Raw genomic sequence first — 17,895 nt, 5'->3', positions numbered from 1 at the left:
TTTTTGCTTTTGTTTGAGACCCAGTTTCACTCTTGTTCCCCAGGCTGGAGTGCAACGGTGTGATCTTGACTCACCACAACCTCCACCTCCCAAGTTCAAGAGATTCTCCTGCCTCAGCCTCCTGAGTAGCTGAGATTACTATTTGGTTGTAAAAGCATTTGCAGGCCAGACACGGTGGCTCACGCCTGTAATCCCAGCACTTTGGGAGGCCGAGGCGAGCGGATCATAATGTCAAGAGATCGAGACCATCCTGGCCTACGTAATGAAATCCCCGTCTCTACTAAAAATACAAAAATTAGCTGGGCGTGGTGGCATGTGCCTGTAGTCCCAGCTACTAGTGAGGCTGAGGTAGGAGAATTACTTGAACCCGGGAGGCGGATCTTGAGCCAAGATCGTGCCACTGCGCTCCAGCCTCATGACAGAGTGAGACTCCGTTTTAAAAATAAATAAATAAATAAATAAATAAATAAATAAATAAATAAATATAATAAAAGCATTTGCTTTTTATTTATTTATACTAGATTGTTCTAATACTAATTCTAGTATTTATTTTTTATTTATAAATAAATAAATTAATTAAATTACATAAAAGCATTTGCCCCATCAAACAGGGTCCGCTTGGTAGATCATTTCTGTAATCCCTAAACTTTGAGAGGCTGAGGTGGGAGAATCACCTCAGGCCAGAAGTTTGAGAAGAGCCTGTATAACATAGTGAGAGCCTATTTCTACAAAAAATCCAAAAAATTAGCTGGGTATGGTGTCATGAACCTGTAGTTTTAACTGCTCTAGAGGCGAAGGCAGGAGGATTGCTTGAATCCAGGAGTTCAAGGTTGCAGTGAGCTATGATTCAGCCACTGAATTCCAGCCTGGGAGACAGAGTGAGACCCTCTCTCAAAACATAATAAAATAACATTTAAAATAAGATAAAAGCATAGATATTCTTATGAATAACTTATGGGGTGTTTTGTGATACAGAGAAAAAAATTCCCTTCAGTCAAGTTGGATCAATTAGGCAAAAAAAGATACTATACAAATCATTAATGTAACTATATACTCAATAAGAATTTCTTGATATTTTAAATACACATAAAGTGTGAATTCTCAGATTGATTTTAGTACCATTTTAAGTCATCAACCATAATTCTAAATCTCTGTGTACTACTTTTGGAGCCTTAGCACAAAAATATTTTCATTTTATCAGAAAGGAGTTTATAGAAGGGTCTAAATAGAAAGATCAGATTCAGACTGTACCTTTCTAAAATTTCAGTAGTTAAATTCAGATGAACTAGATGCAATTACAGCCTGTGTTTCTCAAATGTGGAGACATGGGAGAATTCCAGTAAGAACTTCAGAGACCAATTCTGATGTTCTCTGTGGTGGGGGTGGGGTAGGCTGTTTCCATGGTAGCCACACCAGTAAGCTCCCTGTGCTAGGAAGTAGCTCTTATCCGTCCAGCCCTTGAAGAGTATGTCAAAACAATTACTAAACATTCAAGGCTTTCTCATTAGAGGGATGGATATTAAAAGCATTAGTCTATCCAGTCCCACAGAGAAATCATTGAAAATCATATTAAAGTCCTTGAAGAAACATATTTATGTGTTTTTAAAATGAACACACAACAATTGTAGAATTGTGTGAAATGTTCGGCATTCAAACTCTTTTCACAGTTATGTCATGATGGTTGAAGTAAATTTTACCTCATTACCAGGAAATCAATGTGCTATTACACCATTGCCAAAAAAGTACTAATCCACGTTTTCTTCTCAATTTTTACTTTTTCAGGTATGCTATTTTTGTTTCTAATTTTTACCAAAAAAAAAAAAAATACATTTTTAAAGTTTCCAACCTGGCATTCTCTCAAAATGAAGAAAGAACAGATTGATATCTTAGCAAAATGAATAAGCATAGAAATAAAATAAATAACTGATTGAAGTAAGAATAAGAGGGGAAAAGGGTGTGCCTTTTTAACGTGACCCATGATTTGCCTTATTAATGTCAGATTGATTTTTTGAAAAAAAAAATTGATGGCCAGCCGAGACCAGCTCGGTCATGGAGACCCTAACCCAGTGGCGCTGGAGGAATTAAAGGCACACACACAGAAATACAGAGTGTGGAGTGGGAAAATCAGGGGGTAGACAGCCTTCAGAGCTGAGAGAGCCCCGAACAAAGATTTACCCACATATTTATTGACAGCAAGCCAGTGATAAGCATTGTTTCTATAGATTATAGATTTACTAAAAGCATTCCTTATGGGAAACAAAGGGATGGGCTGAAACAAAGGATGGGCTACGGTTAGTTATCTGCAGCATGAACATGTCCTTAAGGGACAGATTGCTCATGCTATTGTTTATGACTTAGGAACGCCTTTAAGCGGTCTTCTGCCCTGGGTGGGCCAGGTGTTCCTTGCCCTCATTCCGGTAAACTGACAACCTTCCAGTGTGAGCGTTGTGGCCATCAAGAACATGTCACAGTGCTGCAGAGATTTTGTTTATGGCCAGTTTTGGGGCCAGTTTATGGCCAGATTTGGGGAGCCCGTCCGTTCCCCCAAAATGGCATTTCAAGTTTAACTTAAAATAACCAATAGTTAAAGAACACTAAACATACACTTGCCATTTAAAAAATTAAAATGAAATTTATCTGCTTCCATCATGAAGGATTCCAAAATATGAAAAAAACCAATGTCTCTAAGCAAATCAACCATTACCATGGGTATAAATTAGATATTTGCAATACTAGACTATTAGGTAAAATTCACCCAAAATAAAACATCACCAATTCTAAATCACTAAATCAGAGTTTGTTTTATTCTGGATGAAGGTAAACTGAGGTTTATCTTTATAATAAAAATGGAGAACAGCCAGGCACAGCGGTTCACGCCTGTAATCCCAGCACTTTGGGAGGCCGAGGCAGGCAGATCATGAGGTCAGGAGATCGAGACCAACCTGTCTAACACGGTGAAATCCTGTCTCTACTAAAAATACAAAAATTTAGCTGGGCATGGTGGCACACACCTGTAGTCCCAGCTGCTTGGGAGGCTGAGGCAGGAGAATGGCGTGAACCCAGAAGGTGGAGCTTGCAGTGAGCCGAGATAGTGCCACTGCACTCCAGCCTGGGAGAGAGAGCAAGACTCCATCTCAAAAAAAAAAAAAAGAAAAAAAAAGGAGAACAAGAATATATAAGGGTATTAACCCATGCTACCTCATAATTAAGGCCAATGTCTATTGATTAAGAAAGTAAACTGTATCCAAATGTTCTGTAAGACTCACTTAAATATTTTAACTCAATTAAAATATGAAAAGAGCCTTAAGCAATATAATCTCCTTATCCTACTGCCTTAAGAAGTTAATACTAAACAACGTTGATCAAAACTTGAAATAGAAACTTCTACTAGGTAGCACTTTTAAGTATCTGAAATCAACACAACTCATTTTGCTTGAAAATACATGATAATGTGTGTATACTACACCCAGATGACTTTTCCCCAGTCATCCTAATTAATGAAGTCTTACCATATGAGTATTCTCTTTTAATTATAAAATGAAACATTTCCTCAATTACAACTTTTTAAAATTTAAATAATCATTTTTAAAATTTTAAATTATTTTGACATAAGGCTATTAGCACAAGATCTGCTAAAATTACATTGAGCTGGCTAGAATTACCATGTAGGGAAAGATTGGCATCGGGTTATAAAATTGTAGTCATTTTATTGAGTTTAACTGAAGGCAATCAACAACATTGCAAATGCTATGACCCTGAAGGTAATCAACATCATTGCAAAAGTTGTGATTCTGAATATTGATATACTATTTAGAACCCAATTTTTAAAAGGATTATTAAGATGACGTGCTGTTTACACAATCTAGCAATAAAAGGAAGATAAAATTTATTAAAATTATCATGAAGCAATGGGGAAAATATTAGTATATTTACCTGGGGAACATATATTGTGAATATTTCTTCTTTGTTAACATTTATGTATGTGTGTGCTTGTATCAAATATCTTTGTTTGCTTCCCTCTCTTATCTCCTTATCATGTAGCATAAGATGTATTGACTTTACATCATAGTATTTAAGTATTGTTAAGTTCACATCATAGTATTTAAGCTATGGGATAGCAATGAGATGAGTAAACATCACCCAAGAACTTTGTGTCTCCTTTTGGGGAAAGGGTTAATAAATTTGCAGCCATACACAGGGTTGTTCAATCATGTTAGGTGGAAGTATGACCTTGTTCTTGTCTTCATTTGAAGATTAAATATGGTTTAAGGAGATATGTATGGGTGCCAAGTTGACAAGGGGTCAATTGATTCTGATGTTTAATTTTACATGTCAACTTGGATAGGTCACAATACCAGAAAGTTGCTCAAACATTATTCTACTGCAGACATTTTGGTGATTGTATTTTTTTTAGATGAGATAAACATTTAAATGAATAGACATTGAGTAAAGCTGATTACCCTCCAATAATGTGGGCGGGCGTCATCCAATCAGTTGAATAGAATAAGTCAAACCTTTCCCCTAGGAAGAGGAAATTCTGCCAGCAGACGGCCTTCAGACTTAAATTGCAGCATCTCTGACTGATGGGCCTTACCCTGTAGCTTTTGGGCTTGCCAGCCTCCACAATTACATAAACCAATTCCTTCAAATAAATCCCCTTCTCACTGTATATAGACACACACATCCTATTTGTCCTGCTTTTCTGGAGAGACCTGACTAATACATAGCCCCATAGTTAACAGTTTGAGCTCTGAACCCAAATAACCTGGGTATAAATCCTGACTCTATTGTAAACTAGTTGGGAGACCGGGGCAAATTACTTAACCACATTGAGCCTCAGTCTCCTCATCTACTAAATGGAATAATAAATATCAGCCTTTACATCACAGGATTGTTTGAGGTTTAAATAAACTTTATATGTAAAATATTTAGAAAAATCATGTTCTATGTGTTGGGCATTTTCTAAACATTAACAAATATTAATTAACTATCATTCCCAACCTTCTTCCAATATAGCTAGAAACTTTCAGTTAGGCTTAGTAAGAAAGGACAACAAGAATAAATTTTAGAAATAATTTACATAGTTGTTTGGGAATCTATTTTTGTAAGACATATTCAAGATGAAGGAACATTGAACCCACAGGTGTTCAAAATTGTGGTTTTTTGAATGAAATAGCAATAATTAGCATTTGAAAACAGATGAAGTAAAAGTATACTTTCCTTTATACAATAACTGTTTTACTAAAAAGTGCTGACCAATATCTGAAAAATAATATCATATGAAGCTACTGATGTAATCTCTGAAATGCTTTAAACATGATTTCTAGGCCAAGCGCAGTGGCTCATGCCTGTAATCCCAGCACTTTCGGAGACCAAGGCGGGCAGATCACAAGGTCAGGAGGTCAAGACCATCTTGGCTAACATGGTGAAAACTTGTCTCTACTAAAAGCATAAAAAATTAGCCAGGCATGGTGGGAGGCGCGTCTGTAGTCCCAGCTACTCGGGGGGCTGAGGCAGGAGAATGGCATGAACCCAGGATACAGAGCTTGCAGTGAGCCGAGATCGTGCCAGTGCACTCCAGCCTGTGTGACAGAGCAAGACTCCGTCTCGAAAAAAAAAAAACAAAAATAAAAACAAAACAAAACATGGTTTCTAACTGTTAGTAGTTCTTAAGATATTGCCTCTATTTTTATATTCTATACTTGACCTCTATATATATTTTTTACATTTCTCATCCTTTCTTCTCACTATTCACATACAGCCTTGTCCTATAATTTCATCTTTCTTTGCAATTCTCTGCCAAGTGTACATTATGTATATTTTTGTTTACTGTGTTTTGTCACCAGAAGAAAGTCTAGATGAATATTTATATTTTTTGGCTGGAAAGAACTTTATATTGTTGACACAGAAGGTGAAAACTATTAGGGTAATAAGTGATAGAAATTACTACTTAAAAACTGAATGCCTAACATATATGCCTAACATATATCCAAGAAGTTGACAAAGAATAAATAAAAAGTGAACGCTGAATGAAGAAAGAATATTTCTTATACACTGCCAACTTTTTAATAGAATAATAATACTTATTATTATGTTGTGGTGTACTATACTTTACATTAAACATTCATACAAATTATCTTATTTTATACCAATCCTGTAAAGAAGGTAGAATGCAGGATTTTTTAAATGTTGGCTCTAAGGACATTTTGGGCCAGAAAAAACTTTATTCTGGGCAACTACCCTTTTGAGCAGTGTGCGGGGCCTTTACCCACTAGAAGTCAGCAGTCTCCCCAACATCACCCAGTTTGTGACAACCAAAAATATCTGCAGATATCACCAAACGTCCCCTGGGAGACAGAATCATCACCAGTTGAAAACCATTGGCAGAAAGAAAGAGTATCTTCTTTTTTAACAAATTGTTTAGGTGAAAGAAAGAAATGAAGTGACTTGCCCAAATACATGCCTTCTCTGAACAACCTACAAGTTTGATAATTATAGGACACTATCACACAAATCTTTTGGATAAAACCTTAATCACCACCTAAGAAACTGATTTTCATGCTTCACCATCTTACATTACAGGTATTTCTGAACTCACTTTCTTCCCAACTAATTCAGTCATTATCTCAAGCTACTTTCTTACCACAAAAGAAAAACATGTCATTATAAATTTCCAGTCAGAAATAAATATTATGAAAATTTACCTGGGCATAAAACATATTTACACAGTGCGTGCTTAAGTTTGTTTCAAAGCACTTTCTATACTAGTATTTACAAGATGTATGAAACAAGCTATCATTCCTATTTAGGCAGGTGATATGCCATCCAACCTTTATTATCTGCCTCTGTCATGCACATGAAAAACATTTTCTTTTTACTGAAGCTTCATAGCAGGAAAACTAGTCACATATTAAAAGTTAAGGGTGGAGTTGAAGGCATTTAAATTATCAGACCAAAAATACTTCCAGTGATCTCCAGCTTCTGCTGAAGCTTTGTAGGTTTGCTCAGTGACCTGACTACATGCAGTCTTATTCAGTGTAATAAACGGCATTTCTTTTTCCACATTTTAAACTTTATCCATGTCTGAAAAAATACTGGGTTATCATATTAATATTCTAAACACAAACACTTCACTTAGTTAACCACTGTGTCTAAGTAGTGTTTCAATTCTTTTCAAACTAATTTCTCAATAAAAGAAGGAAAAATGGAATTTTCCATGTAATGCACTGCCATCTGTGTGCAGCTGATAAGATGAAAAGAGACTATTTGAATGTCAGACGACTGGAGTTACAAACCGTACCTTCCATGACATACACCAGTGACCCCACATTTCCTTCTTTGATGATGCAACTGTCTTTGCCATACTCCCACTGGGTACATACAATGCACAATCTCCTGGATCTGTGACAGCTCTAAGTTCTTCATAAAGTCATTAGCAAGGATAGCTTCCTTTATAAGATCTTTGGACCTACGGCAAGAAAGGGAAGATTTACTGGCACATCTGACAAGCTCTTTCATAGTTTGTGCGGTTTAGCAAAGCCATACAGTGCTCTGGCACACCACAAATGTATTTTCTTGTTAGGAATCCATTAATTTTCTGGAAGACCTGAGAATAAAGTAGTTCCATGGCAGAAAAAAAAAAAAGGCACTACGAATTTTTTTTTTTTTAAGTATCCTATCATTTAATGAATAAGTGACCTACCAACCAACCAACCAACAAAATCATACAAGTTCATTTTGCTTTAGACTTTTTCTTAATCACATAGATTGCTAGAAAACCAATGGATACACACTTCAAAGTTTGTAATTTAGTTTAAGAATAAATATGAACAAAAATTTTAAACTCCAAAACAAATACTGTTACTACGGTTTATATTTGTAAGAGAACATCAGGGATGTACTGTATAATACACAATTAAAGAAAAAAATGCCTATGTACTTTATATGTGCCTCTTCTGTTAGACTTTATGCTCCCCATAGGCAGGGATCATTTTAAATTTGTTCTTTCCTGTATGCCCAGTATTTACTAAGATGCCAGTCATCTGTAAAATCGTTTTTAAAAAATACCAACCTAACAGCTTTATGTGTGAAGACTGGTGAATATAATATTACTTTCGGTAAATGGTGGGAGATAATATTGCTCAAGTAATATTTTTGGATTGAAAAAGATAAGAATTGGGCCGGGTGTGGTGACTCACACCTGTAATCCCAGCACTTTGGGAGGCTGAGGTGGGCGGATCACGAGGTTAAGAGATTGAGACCATCCTGGCTAACATGGTGAAACCCTACTAAAAATACAAAAAATACAAAAAACTCTCTACTAAAAATACAAAAAACTGGCCAGGCGTGGTGGCGGGCTCCTGTAGTTCCAGCTACTTGGGAAGCTGAGGCAGGAGAATGGCGTGAACCTGGGAAGTGGAGCTTTCAGTGAGCCCAGATCGCGCCACTGCACTCCTGCCTGGGCGACAGAGCGAGACTCTACCTAAAAAAAAAAAAAAAAAAAAAATCAATAAAAATAAAAATTGAATTCCTACGTAGCTGTTTGAAACAACTGGTAGAAATGTGATAGTTCTTTATACATACATCTCATGCTTTTTTTAGATAATATTTATTTTTATCTTTTTTAAAATTTTTTATTTTTTTATTTTATTTTTTTATTTTTGAGACAGAGTCTGGCTCTCTCGCCCAGACTGGAGTGCAGTGGGGCGATGTGGGTTCACTGCAAGCTCCCACTTCCGGGTTCACTCTATTCTCCTGCCTCAGTCTCCCGAGTAGCTGGGACGCGCCCACCACCACGCCCGGCTAATTTTTTGTATTTTTTAATAGAGACAGGGTTTCACCGTGTTAGCCAGGATGGTCTCGATCTCCTGACCTCGGGATCTGGCTGTCTCGGCCTCCCAAAGTGCTGGGATTATAGGCATGAGCCACAGCTCCCGGCCAAGAATATTTCTTCTTCAAGCAGCTTAGATTGAGGTAATAAGGCAGACAAAACTATTGAACAAGATGTTTGAAGTGCAACATGTTTTAGGTATGGATTTAATACAGGTAGTCAGTCGGAAAGACACTCAAATTTGTAACTGGAATTCAGTAGTGAACAAAAAAGTTTTAGCAGAACTTAAAACATTGTGGTGTTTATTTGCTGGCATAAGAAGTTCCAAATGACTTTCTAAGAATGCAAAATTCAAAGTGGAAGAGACATTAAGGAATACTTTATCAAGAGGAGTATAATCAGAGCACTATCAAAAAGTCAGAAGCTGGATAAGATGAAAGACCTTAGCAATTCAGAGAGGAGACAGTACATTTGGAATGTTATATTAAAAGTCTTAATTTTAAAAAAATTAAACACAAGCTGACCTTTACCCACATTTGCTTAGCAAGTGGCTTCCAGGGAAATGACCTGCAGTAGTGAATATAGACTAAAGCATTAGTCTTCCCTCCCCATTTCTGGGAGGCTTTTCATCTAGATCGCAGTCTAACCAGCCTAGCCTTTACATATTATGTTTTGTAATGATTTAGTTTTAAGTAGTACAAAGATACACATAAAAATAAAAACAATTGAAATTTTATTACTATGAAGAATAATCCTAGAATGGAATGTTAGGATGCAATGAAAATTATGTTTATGAGGAGTGTTAATCGCATGGAGGAAATTCTTCTATTATTTTTAAGTGAAAATGTAGGATACAAAATTAATTTTAGAGTAAGAAAGTATGTGCCTATTGAAAATGTAAACAAAACAAAACAAAACAAAAAAACCACCATAGGCTTTGAAGAGACAGATATTTGGGTCTTAATCCTAGCCCTGGCACCTAAAAAAATCTGAGTGGGTTGTCTTACTTTTTCTGATTGTTCACGTTATCATCTACAAAATTATATTTTAAAAATGCCAACTTAACAGGTTTATATGTGAAGACTGAGGAATAAAATGTTACTTTTAGCAAATGGTAGGAGATAAAGGTTGTAGCAGTATTAATTGTAGTATTATCTTCACCACTCCTTATAATTACCGTCACCACTCCTGGTCTCAAGAATACCAGTGGCACCTTCATATTGACTCCTGAGATCTACTGTTCTGGGATTATTTTTTCAAGAATATGGGCTTATTTAGTATTCAGGAAATTAGTTTTGGCCAAATTGTATTATATTTTCTCTTTCCTAAAAGTTTCTTTCTTTTTTTTTTTTTCTCAGAGAGTGAGGCCATTTGATGGGTTCATAGTTTCTTGCACAGTAAAAACTAATCAAGAACCACAACTTGTTTAGCTACATACAGATGGTATATTATCCTTTGGGAAGTATTTATAGTGCTCCAAAAATATTTAAGTCCTAGAAATGCAGCAAGACTAAAAATGAAGCCCTCTTCCAAGAACATAATTATAATTAGCACCATCCAAAGATGATTAAAGAAAGTCACTTTCTCCCCTCTGATAAATAAGATTAACCTGTTTGAAGACGTTACAAAAGATTAAACAATGAGCTCTAACACAATTCCTTAGAATTATCCAAACTTTCCAATTGTTTATCACAGAATGCAGAGTGTGGGATGGGAGGGAGAGGATTTCAGGATGCTTTTGTTTCTCAAATTTTATTTTGGATGGAGGACATTTAATTTCAGGTCTCAGAAGAAACAAACTGGAGGCTTCCATATAGGCTGTTGTGTCACTTTAAAAGAAACTAATCAATATAGGACCTACATCTTACTATTGATACCTTCATACAGGTATTGCCAAATAGTATTATTGTCTCTGAATTGACACAAATAATTTGTCTCTGTTCTCATAGCAAGATAGATATCTTGTGCCTCTGTGTAGTACAACCCTAAAGATGTTCTTGTCAGAGAATAATACCCAAAGCCAGCCTTTTCATGTAATTTTCCTTTAAGCCCTTTCCCATTGACTACTGAAAACCTTAGGTCAACACTCATTAGTCTTTACTTGCCCCAACATTACAGACTATAATTAATCAGGGCCTCCAGCGAACTCTTCTTTGAATCCTTTTCTTTCCCCAAGGAAATGGTCTAAGACACTCACTATAACTAAGATATAATGCATATAAAATCAGTTAGTTGAGCTCTGTTATTAGTATTAGAGTTGGGGAAAGCTGATAACACAAGTACCAGAAGGTAGCCATCTGCTCAGCCCAGAGTACATATTTTAAACATATTTTGAAATAATTCAGCAGCCTGACTTATATAAGAAGCAAACATAAAGATCATGATTTTTTTTATCTTTACTATCTGTCTCTGTGTACAAATAATTTATTTTTGAAAATCTTTTTCTTCCATGCCCAAAATGTGTGGCTTTTTAAATCCAAACACCCATAAAGGTAACTTGACTAATTTGAGCTATCCATATTCCTTTGTCATCACTGAGTTGACATTATATATAGCTTAATAATTCAGCTTCTGAAATTTTAGTTATATACAATGATATGCTGGTATTCTGGTTGTCTGGCTGAGGTGGAGAAAAGCGGAGGAAGTCATGGTATGTAGCATTTGCCAATTTCAATGATGTAAATACTCCCACCATGGCCAATTTCAAGCTTTCATGCAAAATCAACCTGTTTGCAAAGTTCCTGGAAATTAACAAGCAGAACTTATATGAGCCAGAGCAAGTTGGCTCCAGAACAATATACGATATAGATTATTTTTCTAACACCTCAAGAATTTAGTGTAACTTAATTTGTAAATTCTGAAACCAACATGATAATCCTTTTTCTTTCCTTAAAAAAATTCATCAGGTGGTATAATATCCCCAGATAATTTAATGCCAGGATTAGCAATAGTTCTTCCAAATGTTCAATTTTAGAGTAATAAATTGGAAAATCCATTTCCCCATTTACTTATTACAGAGAAAATTTCCGAATATAAAGAAAGAATACTTGATAGAATGTCTTTCTACACAATCTTAGGTAAAAATGGGCAATTTTAGAGTATAGGAAAACATATACCTACTTCTCAAATAAGGGAGATAGCACTATTCACTGTTAATAAACAGACCCTTACTAGGTTTTTTCTTAAGCTAATAAAAGGATATTCAACTTTTTTGTTACCATGTAGTAGGCTATCAATAAGTGAAGTGGCAAGTAGAGAAGGCTAGTTCAGATTGGGTTGTCAGGAAGGCCTCTCTGAAATAAGGATTACATGACAATGAGATCCAATCATTGTCTTCTTTATTGCAATGATGAGGAAAAGCATTCTAAGTAGAAGTAAAAATAAGGACAAAGGTGTAGAGTTTGGAATGACCTTGATATTTTCAAGGATCAGAAATGAGACCTGTATGGTTGAAGCATACAGTGAGAAAGAAGGAATGGGATGGGAGAACAAGATCACTGAGGTAGGCAGGGGATGGGTCTCAGCACCTTCAAGGTTATGATAAAGAGGAGTTATACCTGATGTAAATGACGAGTTGATGGGTGCTGACGAGTTGATGGGTGCAGCACAACAACATGGCACAAGTATACATATGTAACAAACCTGCACGTTATGCACATGTACCCTAGAACTTAAAGTATAATAATAATAAAAAAAATAGAAATTAAAAAAAAAAGAGTTTTATTTTATTCCAAAGGCCATTGAAGGACTATAAGAAGCGGTATGATTTATAGACAATATAACAGACATAAAGAATAAATTACATAAATTTAATTTAAAATGTTCCTGAATTCATGGAGGTTTTCTGTTGTGGATTTCATCAATTAATGAATACTAAAATCAAAATTGATTATTCTGTTAATAAGGGAGTTTTATAATGGAAACTCTTGGGAACCACTGTCTCATAAAGCTTACATTTATTTGGACTTTAAATCACTTACTCTCAGGCAACTCTTACATATTGGGAGAGAATGAGGTCTCATCTCAATTTCAAGAGCTATCTCCAGAGGCCTGAAGTGTGCCACTCTCTACATTCACTCATGTTTTAGATCAGTTTCCCCCTCAGTCAGGTCACAGGCAATAGTAAGCATTCCAAGAACAGCCTTTCCCAGAAATATGAGCATTAACATCTGATCTCTTTGATTTAAAAAAGACTTCCAGGTACTTTAAAAGACATAATCAAAGTTATTAAGTTATTGTTAAGAATGGAAATCAGATAAAGCAATTTGAAAATGTAGCACAGAACTTCCATAATAATTTTTTTGACTAAAATCATCACTCATTAAATTTCTTTTGCACTCAATGGTCAACTTTGGGGTCAAATGTCAGGAGAAACAATAAATTATCTTCATGGTCACCTTGGCCTACAGTATCATCTATCCATTTGGGAATTCAGTCATCCAAGTCTCCACTGAGGACATAATGGCAAGCCCATAGCTCTTTCACACAGACATACTCCTTCCAGAGCCTCTTAACAGTTTATAATTCCAAGTTATTGGAATAGCACAACTCCATCTATCTATTGTGAAATATTTGAATAATACCTATAAGCAAGAAAAATGGTAGTCCTGTCACTGCCACAATTCTGCCCAAATCATGGATCCTATTTCTTGCCTAACAGCTTTTCTGAATGAACTCCATAGATACAAGCTGGCTAAGGGCTAAGAAATATCAACCAGCCCACATGAAAATAAAATGTAATCCTGCAAAGTTATTGGCCAATTTAGATATTCCCTCAAAACTACAGACCAGTTTTCAACAAGGTTCAGACTGTATTTTCACGTCAACCAGCTCTGCTATAGCTAGCCCAATCTTATAACAAGAATAGTCATGAGTAAATCAAAACTGTTTGCAGAATTCATACCTATAATTAGCATGTGATACAAAACAATCACTGGACTAAAATTAATGACAGCAAGATAGTTTGTAGGTGAACAATAATATTTATCTTTTATTACATACATTGTAATATTTAATAATTATCAGTTGCCTTCTAACTTTTTTCCTGTAGTTCTAAAATAGATGATTTAGTTCCTTTGAATTGAATCATGAAATCATGATGAAATATTAATAACCTAAATCAATGATTGTGGAAAGGGAAGATAGCCCATAAAATATTTAGTTGCCCAAATGTCATTCAGATGGTAACCTAATTATCCTTCATTTTTTCTTTCATTTTTAGTTGACATGTAGTAATTGTACATATTTATGGGATATAGAGTGATATTTTCATGCATGTACATAATGTGTAATGATCAAGTCAGGGTAATTACATCCATCACATTAAACATTTCTTATTTCTTTGTGTTGGGAATATTAAAAATTCTTTTAGCTTTTTGAAAATATACCACAAATTGCTGTTAACTATATTCATCCTACAGTGCTATAGAACACTGGAGCTTATCCTCCTATGTAACTACAATTTTTTATCCATTGACCAACCCCTCACTATGTTTCCCTCATCCCTACTCTGCAGCCTCTAATAACCATAATTCTGCTCTTTACTTTTGTGCATTCACATTTTTAGCTCCCACATATTAGTGAGAACATGCAGTATTTATATTTATGTGACTGATGTATTTCACTTAATATAATGTCCTCCAGGTTCATCTATGTAGGCTGCAAATGACAGGATTTCATTCTTTTTCATGGTTAAATAGTATTCTATTGGATATATAGACCACATTTCCTTATCTGTTCATCTGTTGATGGACATTTAGGTTGATTCCATATCTTGGCTCTCATGACTAGTACTGCAATAAATATAGAAGGACAGATATATCTTTGATATGCTAATTTTCTTTCCTTTGAATAAATACTCAGCAGGATTTCTAGAATCTAGACCTCTAACTCTTACCATATGCAAAAATCAATTCAAAATGGATTAAAGAATTAAATGTAAGACCCAAAACTATAAAACTACTAGAAGAAAAAACAAGGGAAAAGGGAATTGCTTCAGGACATTAGGTCTAGGCAAAGGTTTTAAGGATAAGACCTCAAAAGCATAGACAACAAAAACAAAATACACAAATGGGACTATATAAAAAAAAATCTTCACAGCAAAGGAAACGATCAGCAGAGGGAAGAAGCAATCCAAAGAATGGGAGTAAATATTTGCAAGCTTCAGACAAAGTACTAATATTCAGAAAACACAAGGAACTCAAAATAAAAAATAGTAATAATTTGATTAAAAATGGGCATGTGACCTGAATAGGCATATCTCAAAAGAAGACATACAAATGGTCAAGTATATGAAAAAATACCCAACACCATTAATCATTAGGGAAATGCAAATCAAAACTATAACGGGCCATCATCTTAACCCAGTTACAATGACTATTATCAAAAAGACAAAAAATAACTAAATGTTGGAGAGGATGCCGAGAAAAGGGACTACTTTTTACAGTGTAAGTGAGAATGTAAATTAGTAGAGCCAGGGAAAACAGTAGGGAGTTTTCTCTAAAATCTAAAAGCAGAGCTAATACTCTCCATTTTAACTAATACTCTCACCTCATTGTCACTGACTAGGAGCAATGCTAAGTAGCTCTCAAAAGCAGTAGTAAGATGTTAACAGATGGGGCAGGCTTATATTAATTAAAGAAAAGAAAATTGTTGTTCTTTGTAGGTGTTGATCCACTTCCAAAACGTCAATATTAAAAGTCCCTCATTCAACTATCAAAGTCATTCAGCTCTCCAGAGATACATTTTACAGCTAATTCACACTAGTAAGCCTAACTAAAATAGAGCAGTCTCCAAAAGAATCCAGGTCAAACTCTTCGCCTATACCTCTCTCATATCATGGAATTAAAACCGTGAAGTTTCACAGAAGTACCATACAGTACTTTGCTTGAGAATATATAAGACCGTACGCATTTCATTCCAGAATTTAAGAACTCTGTGGCCTGACCTATTAAGAATTCCCTCCCTCCCTCCCTTCCTCCCTCCCTTCCTCTCTTCCTCTCTTTTTCTCTTTTGACAGACTCTTGCTCTGTTGCCAGGCTGGAGGGCAGTGGTGCGATCTCAGCTAAGCGCAACATCGCCTCTCGGGTTCAAGCGATTCCCCTGCCTCAGTCTCCCAAGTAACTGGGATTACAGGCATGCGCCACCATGCCCGAATAATTTTTTGTATTTTAGTAGAGACGGGTTTTCACTATATAGGCTGAAATGGTCTCAATCTCCTGACCTCGTGATCCGCCTGCCTCGGCCTCCCAAAGTGCTAGGATTACAGGCGTGAGCCACCGCGCCTGGCCAAGAATTGACTGTATTCTGAAGTTTAGATGCCCAAACTGCAAAACAGAGTAATGATTGAGGGAAAAACAAGTCAGATATTTATATGTCTAATTGCAATTCAATGTTTTAAAGTAATTTTTTTCTTATCTTTGAAGACACTAAATAATTGAAATTTCTTGGAACTCATTTGTTTCCAACAAGGTCAGCATGAATACACCAGTATCTCACCACCCTGGGCAACCCTATCATCAGGGCATAGATTGAGTGTCATGATGGTACTGTTAGTCCTCTGAAACTCAGCAGCTCCCACCACCACTATGTGTTATCCATTGCAATTTCAATTACCGCAATGACATGATTTTTAAATTGATCATCAAGGAAATCATTTTAGAATAATTCTGTTGTTAAGATGCTTCTTGACTTAATCTCTGAGACAGATTACCTTCTATTTTAAATTTGTTTGTGTTAAGTGGCAGAAGAATTGCATGATTCTCTACCACCCCCTTATCCCAAAGTGTATATTTTCTCTTGACTGAAAATGGTGACTTGGGTACTTTACTCAATTCACTTAATTCCAGAAAATTGGAGCCAAATTTTGCCTCATTACAATGTCCTACATGTCTCAGAAGGTAGATTTTCTACTCTGACAAATTCAGTTCAGTTTTATCTCCAAACATTATTTTCTATGAGGTTGAATACATTAGACACTTTGAGCCTGCTTTAAGAGAGACAGTGTTTCTATAGAGAAATTTTGAAAATAACTAAACATTTAAAACAGTAATGCTCCTAGTCGTAAAAGCTCTGGGTTTACCAAGCTTCTTAACCAAACTTAAAAATTAACCCATTACTCACAATAACATTAGTCATTATTATAGTAGTAGTATTACTACTATTATGTTTATAGTAATAGTATTACTACCATAATAGTAGTAGTAGTTTAATAGTAATAGTAGTAAAGAAATTTTTTCTTATCTTTCAAGGCATTAAATAATTGAAATTTCTTAGAAACTACTACTATACTACCATAATAGTAGTAGTAATACTACTATTAATATTTATTGTTACCACAATTAATAGTTACTAAGGAGTTATTCTGTGTTCCACAATGTACAAAGAGCCTTCTTGTCCAATGTTGCACAATAGTAAGTGACAGGTAGAGTCAAGATTTAAAGATAACTATGCTTGACTTCTAAGCCTACAATATTTAATTGTACTTACTATTTGAAAAAATTATCCCATTTATAAAATCCAAAAGCAAATGTTCCACTCATTTATCTCTAATTGCTCATTTTGTTTTTTGGTTTTTTTTTTTGTTTTTTGGATGAAGTCTTACACTGTCGCCCAGGCTAGAGTGCGCGGTGTGATCTTGGCTCACTGCAACCTCTGTCTCCCGAGTTCAAGCAATTCTCCTATCTCAGCCTCCCAAGTAGCTGAGACTGCAGGCATGAGCCATCATGCCTAGCTAATTTTGTGTGTGTGTGTGTGTGTGTGTGTGTGTGTGTGTGTGTGTGTTTTAAATTTTTAGTAGAGATGGGGTTTCACCGTGTTAGCCAGGATGGTCTCAATCTCTTGACCTTGTGATCCACCCACTTCAGCCTCCCAAAGTGCTAGGATTACAGGCGTGAGACAACCGCACCTGACCTCTAATTTTTCAAAGGTAGGAATGTTATACTTTTGCAGAGAATGAAATTAGATCCTTATCTCTCACCATACACAAAAATCAACTCAAAATGGATTAAAGACTTAAATGCAAGACCAAAAATTATGAAGCTACTAAAGGAAAACATAGGGGAAAT

The sequence above is a fragment of the Theropithecus gelada genome, chromosome 9, assembly GCF_003255815.1.
Source record: "Theropithecus gelada isolate Dixy chromosome 9, Tgel_1.0, whole genome shotgun sequence".
Taxonomy (NCBI): domain Eukaryota; kingdom Metazoa; phylum Chordata; class Mammalia; order Primates; family Cercopithecidae; genus Theropithecus; species Theropithecus gelada.
Note: the sequence above shows the minus strand (reverse complement) of the source record.